This window comes from Etheostoma spectabile, chromosome 13 (assembly GCF_008692095.1).
Source record: "Etheostoma spectabile isolate EspeVRDwgs_2016 chromosome 13, UIUC_Espe_1.0, whole genome shotgun sequence".
Classification (NCBI taxonomy): domain Eukaryota; kingdom Metazoa; phylum Chordata; class Actinopteri; order Perciformes; family Percidae; genus Etheostoma; species Etheostoma spectabile.
Window position 1 is genome coordinate 23,085,121 of NC_045745.1, and position 10,010 is coordinate 23,095,130.

The 10,010-nt window shown below is 38.6% G+C and overlaps 1 long non-coding RNA gene across 1 annotated transcript; it reads right to left on the minus strand.

Annotated features, from left to right (window-relative positions):
* Positions 1–259: 259 nt before the first annotated feature.
* LOC116700816 (uncharacterized) lies at positions 260–9,697 on the minus strand. Its single transcript, XR_004334742.1, has 3 exons — positions 9,682–9,697; positions 9,332–9,333; positions 260–429 (listed from the first exon to the last, which is right to left on the minus strand). It is a non-coding gene; the product is annotated as an uncharacterized LOC116700816 (long non-coding RNA).
* Between the last annotated feature and the right edge of the window lie 313 nt (positions 9,698–10,010).

Genomic DNA, 10,010 nt, shown 5'->3' on the forward strand with positions numbered 1-10,010 from the left:
GCAGCAGGGAGAGAAACAGATTTAAAGCAGGGTTGGGACGCTGTGATTGGCCCTTGGAATTCGTAGCCAATACTGTTTGGTTTAACAGGAAGGTGAATGCTTCCAACAGCTGATTTGATTTAGCAAGAGAGCAGTGATTAAGTGTTAGATCTTTCTGAAATAATTGACACTGAGCTACATTATTGGTGGCAACCGAATGTTGGCACATTTTTTTCAGCAAAGAGTGTAGCCTTTCTTTTTAGATTTTTTGCATGGCATTTTTAGGCCTTTATTTGACATGACAGCTTAGACTTGAGAGGGTGGGGGGAGGGAGAATGACATACAGAAATGGGTCACAGGTCAGAACTGAACCCGCGACCGCTGCAGCGAGGACTGAGCCTCTGCACATGGGCGCACACTCTCCTAGGTGAGCTATCCAGGCACCCCAGCCTTTCTTTTTTTGATGTAGCAAAATGTATTAGCCTTATTAGTATTATGCATAGAAGTCAGTGTATGCATATGTCTTTCTACTGTGCTGGCACTAGTAGTGATGCTGTTTCAAGCCAAGAAGAACTCACAGGCAGCTCCAAACTGCACATATTAGTGTAGACAGATGCAGCCAGCAGAGCGGAAAGACAGACGGACTGTAAAAGCTGGTATAAATAGCCTGGGAGTGGAGGTGATGAATAATAGAGACTTACCAATGCTGATGACAGTGAGGGAGATAGGCCGGGACAGCAGGGGAGTCCAAAGCTTAGTAGAAAAGTAGAAAAAAATAGAATAGAATGAGTAAGACAATGACTAATTTCCAGCTACCTGTTGACAGATGATCATGTGAAAGGTCATATGTCATTATAATATTGGACTTTTAAGAATAATCAACATGTCCTTATTTTCTGTCTCGGATATAAGGCTTACGATGGACTTTGTTCCAAGGTGTTAGCACTAATTCTGATGTCATGGCCTCATATTTAAATGGCGTTTCACACAGCACTTTTTAAATGTTGACAAAAGCATTTGCATATGTAAACGTCAGCACCAATCTTCAACTTCACTGCATGCCTTCAAATTCAGTTAAATCCTAGAATGAGTCACCATAAAACAGACAAGCCATACTTATGCAAGGCTTGGAGCAAAACTGTCACTGCATCGCAACAACAAGCTTTCAGGTAAAAGGTAATGCTTAAGATGTATTCATCCTTTAATAGCCATAGTTTCAGGGTTTAACACAACACGATAGTTGTGCGTGTTCCTCCCAAGAGCAGCGGTGAACCAGTCTTACAGGGCCCAGTCCTTTTGTTGCTTGCACGTCGCAGTGAGTGCACGTGTGCACTCACTGCGTCATATTAAATCATATTATGCATGTCATATTATGCATGTCTGCATCATATTAAAAAGAAAGGGGAAAATGTACCGCTATTAACTGATAGCAATCATCCACATGTACACAATAATACTTGGAGGTGGTAGGGCTGTCCCTCAAGGACTTCACTGAAAGATGACTCAGAGGTGAAGGTTCTGCTTTTCAACCAAGTTACATAAGAAGAGAGAAGCACTTGTGTGTTTTTCTGTGTCTATGTCCTTCTGTTAGTAGTTGTACTTGGACATTTACAGGTTTGTGTTCTTTTTTCTTCCCATACGCATCCAGCTTTGCTCTCAGAAGCACTGCTGACAAAAACCAGTGTGGTCACATTTCTTCCTATCGTCCCCCTCCCCCCAGGGCTGCAACGGTTTGGCCCAACGATCCAGCTGAACACTCTTGACAGGCCTTTACTTGTTTAACAGCTGCATGCTATATGTATTACGTTCCCACCCACCTAAAATCTGTAATGTTAATTTATCTGTAGTGGAATAATTCTCAACTTTATTGGCTATCACTCATTTGGAAAATAAAAAAGCTCATTCGGTTGTGTGGCTTTCTAACATGTGATTGATGCAATATGGCTGTCAGTTCAAGTTTGGAATTAAATTGCAACCATTGCAAAGTTGATTGTTGTTAGGGCTTGAACTTTGAATTATCGATTAATCTGCAGATTATTTTCTCAATTATTCAGTTAGCCGTTTGACTATAAATGTAGGGAATTCCCCTTGTAATTCCCAAAGCCCCAAATAGCCTTTTCATAGGCAAAACTCTGACGTCTGACCCTGTTGCATAATGTCTTCTGTGGTTCAGGAGGGAGCACCCCAAAGTTTGAGAAAAATAACTGATGATAACATTGGGGTCATCTCAACTTGAGACTACACATTTTATTCAGAAAGCTTATGTTACCAACCAGAGATGTGGAGTTTTACTTGGTAGGGACTGATGAAAAATACTATCATGATGGATTATGGGAAACGCATTGTGTAGTCAGTGTTTTTTTTGGTTTGACCCATAGGGGCTAAAAGTTTGGATATCTTGGCCTCCACTGCACACATTTAAAGCAGTTTTTAATCCTTAAAATATGCTCAACTTCATTAAAGTATACCTGTACAATATATTGCTGGAGTATCCTTTGAAACAAATAATTGATTATCAAAATTGTTGTTGAGTGACTACTCGATTAACAGAGCAACGGTTTTAGCTGTAATTATATTAGCACGGGTTTGTGTGATTTTGGGTACAATTGTTACTCCGAGACAGTTTACAGTCTGGTAACTGCATGCACACAGAGCCACGTTTTGTAACAAACACACAAGAACCTAATCTGCCCTCTAGCCTGAATGATCCTATTGAGGTATTGGTGCTCACCCCCCTGTGACCCTCCTCTATTTTCTGGGGTGAGAGTCCACCACTGACATTGTGGGGATATTTTAGAGACTAGGAGCCATAGGTCAGGGGTGAGATGCCATAAATGGTGCCTGTTCTATGAGACATGGTTGGTTGGTAGACAGACTAATTACATGGCCCCCATGACCTAACCTCTGACCCGTGAGCTGTGTGTCATGTGATCATGAGAGTGGACCCCCTGAACACCCTGTTGCTATGTGTTGATATATGTATATTTTATAGATTATTTTTTGGGGCATTTTTCCCCTTTATTAGATAGTGACAGTGGATAGACAGGAAAGGTGGGAGAGAGATGGGGGAGAGTGACACGCAGCAAAGGGCCACATGTCGGACTCAGGTCGGACTCAAACCCGGGCCACTGCCAAGGACTCAGCCTACATGGGGTGCACGCTCCTACTGGGTGAGCTAGAGGCTGCCCCATAGTCTCCATCTCTTATTAGAGGCCTAGTTTGAGTCAGAAAGGACAAATGTCCCAGTGTTTAGATTCTGGAAATAGTCAAGTAGCCTAAGCATGCTGTGGGATTGGGCTACACTGTGTGCAGGCTGTGTAGAGATGACTCCAGAGGGATTCAAAGGCGTATTTAACACAGTACTACCTCCCTCTTATCCATGGTCAAACAGCAGTCTAGGCGTCTGACCTTTGAACTCCGTGACCTCTTAACCCTGCACATCCATAACTCTCACTTTTACTCAAGATGGTGCTTATTATTCTTTCTAGGATGAAGGGCTGTAGGATTTTGAATGCTTTTTAGTAGATTTCTGCATAAAGAAGGGTATGGAGACAGACATTATTAGATATTATTTGGCAACGGAGTAGCTTGCCAGATGCTGACCTTGTGTGACATTCCAGGGATGCCTCTGTGTCAAACTCCTGAGTGGTCAATGGCAGGAATATCACTTGATCACAAACAGTGACAGTATAGTATCCCATGTGAAGAAAATCTCACATTTTTTAAAATTGTTTTACAGTTTATGTACTTTGCATATCTACCAGTATTTGTATATTTATGACCATTTGTACACAGATTTTACAAAATATTATGGTTGTTACATGCTTTGTAAATGGTAGTTTACTGCTGCATACCTTTACTGTAGCGTTTTTGATTTGACACGCAGTATGTCATAAAGAAAACTAGTGCTTGCAACAATTAGTCGTATAGGTGATAAGTCAATCGCCAAAACAATAATCGTAAATAGTTTTGATTACCAATTAATCTTAATTTGTCCACATATTTTTAGCTCCTTAAATGGGATGATATCTTTATTGTTTCTGTTTAATATTATAAACAATATATAATTGCAAATTGAATATTTTTGGGGTTTTGGACAGTTGGTCTGACAAACAATTTTGTCACCTTGGGGTTTGAGAAAATTATCAATCAATTAACTGAAATAAGACTAAGAGTCTATAGCCCTGCTATCAGCTCTGTAAAGGCACTAAACACAAAGTACAGCTGAGGCAGATGGGAATGCCATTAGTTCTGCATGTATTGGACAAATGGAAAACTTTTCCTGATAGTGGCACTGGACGAAAAGTCAAGTCAAATCAAATCAATAAAATCCTTTGGCTTTCAACCTCGGGAACCATGAATGTCTCTACAAAATTGGGTGCCAGTTGATTTAATAGGTGTATGCATGGGAAAACCTTTACCTGCCAGTGGCACTAGAGGAAAAGTTAGCAGATCACCGCAGTCAGTAGAATTTATCTTCTGGGGACAAAGGATGTCTGTAACAAAAGTTCATGGCAATCCATACAGTTGTTGTTGAGATATTTCAATTTGGACCAAAGTGGTGGACAAACATTGTCATGCCAAAGACATGACGCTGAATAATCTACAGATTAATGGATAGTGAAAATATTTGTCAGATTGCAGCCCTATATAACATTTAAAAGCCCAATATTCAAAATATATTCAGTAGTGTTTAAGACATTTGTATGAAAGTGTCTATAATTATGAGGGAATAATATGCTGGTTTTCATCTACACATTACATATTTATTACATGTAATTTGCAATTACAAATTTGTACATGTATGATCAGATCAAAAATGATCTGTTTTGAATTTCCCCCTCTATTCTCTCCCCCACCTCTTTGTTCCCCAGAGTACATTCATGCATATGTCCTTCTGCAGACAGACTTTAGATTCCGTTATGTAAATTCATTCTCCATCCAAATGTTATCAAAGCAAATATTTCTGTAGTTACAGAAAGAGGAAGTAGTGAACAATATGAAAAGTAGAAGCCAGTTGTGCAAATGTTGTCAGCAGTAGGAAGGACAATGAGTAAGGAAAGGGTGTGTCCCAGATATTGTACATTCTGTTCAGGGTGGGGTCTGATCATTGAACCAGAAGGATAGATCAGTCTTTACTAAGCTACAGCAAGTATGTTTGCATATACATATTTGTCTGCACTGGAACCTCCCTGTATGTAGGCACACCATACGGTTAAAATGCTTTTGTGATTATTTTCTTTTTTGAGAGCTGCTGATCCAGTGCACTTTTATCCATGTCTGTATATGTCTGTGAGTTTTCAATTTAAGACTCTATGTATGTGTGAAATGTTAAGGTCAGGTGTGAAGTGTTCTGCAATTCCCACTAGAATGAAGACCACTACACACCCTCTTGTATCATGGAGGTAGAAAAGACAGGGGTGGGGATAGAAAAACAGGGTGAAGGAGGGAAGGAAACAGGGAGAGAGGGTCACTAACGCTCTTATTAATCTTACTCAGAATATACATTCTTCAATGTTGTCTATGACCACACTAGCAGGAATCTTCTCTCACAGACTGTCCTCTCTTTCACTATGTATTCCACTCTTCAGATTTTTTCTTCTCCTTCTGCTCTTCTTTCATTTTTATTTCTGTCCATTACAGATAATGGAGAGAGTCTTGGCTCTGACCTCCTCACTCTCTGAGATGAAGGAGGAAATTACTGTGCTAATATGCGCATATTTTGCATTCTTTTGATTTACCCAGCCTAATATTATACACTTCACCCCACATTTTGCTTAATTATTCATCTACTTGTGAAAAGATTTTAAAAAGTAATCTGAAGCGTAAGAAGGGGAAGAGGGCTGCATCTGCTGACTCTTTTCTCAGTTAATTTTTTGGGTTATAAAATCTCAGAAAATTGTTAAAAATGGCAGTGTCACAATGTCCCAGAACACGAGTTGATATTCAAATTGTTATTTTGCAGCAGTTCAAAACACAAATGTACTTTCATTTACAATTATGGAAACCTTCCCTGACTTAAACAATTATCTTTCTGTTAATCTACTAAGTGATTAATCGACCAATCACTAGGTTCAGATTGATCATCTATGTACTGATGGTTGCCAATAATGCCCATGTGCGTCTGAGCAAGGGTGCTTGACATCCGCTGTGTGCCAAGCATAATCCAAGAAGGACTAATGGAATGTAGGCTTGCATTAGCCAAAGGCACCCCTCTTTGGGTACAACACAACAAACACTTGCATGGATATATGTTTTTCTTACTTCAGATAGTTTAAATGTAGACAATACTGTAATTGTATAATTATCTTTAATATGTAAGCTAACGGAACACATAATAGATGCTGTTTTTATGTTTCCTCCCGAGCCGACTCTTTGTTCTTCCACAGAGAGATGTTGGTGACCATTATTCTCAGTTGGTCGTTGTGTGTGTGGGTGTGTGTGTGTGTGTGTGTTTAGGTGAAAATGTGCTCTTGCTGGTGCTTGAAGTTATCATCATATTAATTACTTGTGGTGCCCTCTGTCTTGTTAGTCCTGGACAGCTATTAACCTGTTTTAATTAGAGTAGTGTTGCTAGAGGAACTGTAACACCAACACCTGCAATTACAGAGAGTAGGTCAAAGTGAGAGTGATTATTCTGCCACCAACAGTTGGTTTGAGTTTGTTGCCAGTAGTAACCCCTTACTGGCACACATCTTTAGCACTTACAGTTTACTGACTGTTGATATTTTTTGCTTCCTGGCATGAAGCCCAGTGTAAGCAATTTCACAGCTACTCGACACTTTTGTGGATCCAGTTTCCGTTGAATCATTAAATTTACAGCATCTATGGTCTAACTCTTGTTAATGGAATCTCATTGTTTTCTGATTTGTAATCACTATCATTGCATTTGTTGTCCAATACTGTTTTCAGTTTTCAGTCAGGACATTTGAGATCTATTTTATTGGCAGGTCTTGGGCTAAGATTGATATATTGGATTAGGGTAAGAATAACATTATGGTAAATGCTTAACTTAAACCTGTGGATAGAGAGATCACTGGTGCTTGCATGTGGTTTTCATTTAGTTTTGAACCTTATATCACACATTGATGCCTTTTACCAGGATCAGTAGCTGCTCGTTAACTGTGACCCTGAAGCTAGTTGCATGCTTCAGTTGTGGTTCAAATCTTTGCTCAATTAATCAGCTGAAAACAAGAATAAGAGAAGGGCAGTTTGTCACTCATTCAGAAAACCAATATCATTGTCTAAAGAGAAACACACACCTCACCCACCTCAGGGTTCTCATTGACCCAGTGCTATGGATATGTGTGTGTGTGTGTGTGTGTGTGTGTGTGTGTGTGTGTGTGTTTGTGTGGCTCCACTCTATTTTTGATGGTGCATAATTGAGACATATGAGTGTTCTGCCTTTAAAAAATCAATTCATTAATCCATTAAATCAATATGGGATAGACTGTTCAAATGCCATAGTAATTACAGAGAAAGCTAATGCAACGAATGCAAACAACACTGATCATTTATCTCTCAAATACCAAGGTCAATAGGTCAATAATAATGATGGCAGAACATAATAAAACAATAAATTAATACATTAAACATATACTCAACAAAGCAATCAACATATTAATTAATATAAGAGAGTATTAATAAATGAAGATTTACACAATGATTGTAAAAGAAGTTTTATATTTCAAGATGAGTAATCCTATGCGAGAACACATTTGAAATCTGGGTACTTTTCAGTAATTAGGTAGATATTGTAAGACATTTCCTGATGTCTTACACTATCTGATGATGTGATGATGACAAAATGATAACGTCTTCAATATGAAATAGGGCAATACTATTTCTGGTGTGTCTATTCAAAATGGCCAGATGAAGTGTGGGTTGTCCTGGGGTTCCTTCACTAGCTTGGCAGAATCTCACAGCCTCATCAAAATCCCATCCTTCTCTGCCTCCTGTTGTATGCCTCTTTCTGGCTGTTTGTGATTCTAATTATTTGAGCTTGCCAGCCAACAGCATAAACCCATCAAAGCACTGATGTGTTAGCAGGGTCACACCAGTCCAGTATATATACTGTACTACAGACATACTGTATATATATATATGTAAATATATATATATTTTTAATGTTGTTTTTTTTTATAGCAGGGCACTATGGGCCTTGGTTTTGCTGATGTACACAGAAAGCGGCAGTGCAGTGGGGTGTTAGGTGTCCTCATCTGACACTCCACTGCACAACATCTTCCACTTCTGCAGTCTGGATTTTACCATGCTGTGTGTGTGTTTGTGTACATTATAGTTTTTTTTTGTATTTCCGTCTAGTAAACGAACATGTTTCTTTATGTTCAAGGACTTCACTGAAATTACATATTTTACAGCATAAAATGATTAGCTCATGTATTCCGCATTCCCTTGTTGGTATTTTTTACCTGTAGTAATACTTTTTCATAGTTCACTAACAAAATGTGTGTGCACAATATGTAACGTGCAAGCATGCACACGTGTCTTTTGTAATTGATCATATTTTAATATTTAATATTTTCTATGTACCTGCATGTGAATGTTAGTGTGTGTGTGAGTGTGTGTATGATGTGTGTCTTGTCTTTACATCTCTCTCAGTGGGTGGTAACTGTTAAACTCTTCCATTTGGTGGGATTACTCCTCCAGTCTGTCCTGTGGGAGCAGCCATCAGCCTGTCATCTTTCAGAGGAACACTACGCCGTCTGATGCTTTAATCCTTTTTTCCCTCTCCTCCCCTCCGTTTCTCACACTCAACCTCTTAACCTCATCCCCTCCACCTCCCTCCCTTCCCTTTTTTTGCTGGCGCTGTCAACTTTTAGCTGAAGTGGCTGAAACTACATTAGATTCAGCAGTGGTTGTGCTAAAAGCTGTGAAGTTACAGCTCCGTCAGACAAGTTCGATAACAAAATGCCGCTACTACATATTGTTATGGAAAGAAACTTTCCTCTTTGTGTTATTTATGTGTTTAAAAGATTTAAACCGATGACAAGAAGCTCAAGAAACAAAAAACAAAAAGCATTTGTTTTTGTTTTTTTATTGAATCCATTGTTTATCACAGTGTGAAATACAATTTGTATTATCCCACGTTTGGAAATATATTTTTTTAAAAGAGAGATTGTTTATTAGTTAGTAGTTTATTATTCATAATAACATGAATCAAGAAGACCCCATTATTTACTTTTGTATTAATCGTAATCTCTTACGCGTTTAATACAGTTTTGTGTGTTTAATTGTGTATGTGGAAACCCGAGAGTTACTAAATGGGGTTAGATGATGTAAATTTGAGATGGCTGTGTGTTACAGACAGTGAATGATGTAATAAGACAAGCACAACTGGCGGACAAGAAAAGGTCTAGTTCTGTCTCTGCTGATTGACCTGGAAACAGCCCACATAAAGATCTTAAACAAGCTGGAAGTCCATGCGAATATGTGTGTAACTGTGTGAGTGTGTTTTGTGTGTATGAAGTGAAGAAAGTGAGAGGGTGAGAAAAGAAAAACATTTTCTAATCAATAGAAGAGCTACAGTCAGGCTTGACTGACTTTGATGATCCCCAGACTATTCCTCTAGTATCACCATGAGATTCACTTCTCAACAACCTAAATGTTTACTTTGTTGCTGGGAGTTAAACCTCAGACAAAATCATCACTGAAATAGAGCTAATCTCATTTACTTCTAATCACAATTATTTTAATATAATAAATGCGTATACAATGTGGCGTAAATTAATTTGTTAAGCTAAAATGTGGGAAAATCATCTATTTAGGTAATAAAATAAAAGTAACTGCAAAATAATTCAGAATTTCTTATTTTCTTAATAAATATGGGAATGGTTGTGGAACTGCCACAGTGTGTGACTAGCAATCTGTATTGGTCTACCCTAAAAAAAAGAAAATTCTGTTATTGCTTATTAAGGCCAGTGGTTTTTCCAGGATGCCATGTTAGAATCCGTTTTCATCCTCTTGTCTCTGATCAGCAGTGAAATCTTTTGATATGTGTTGCCGCTGGGGGT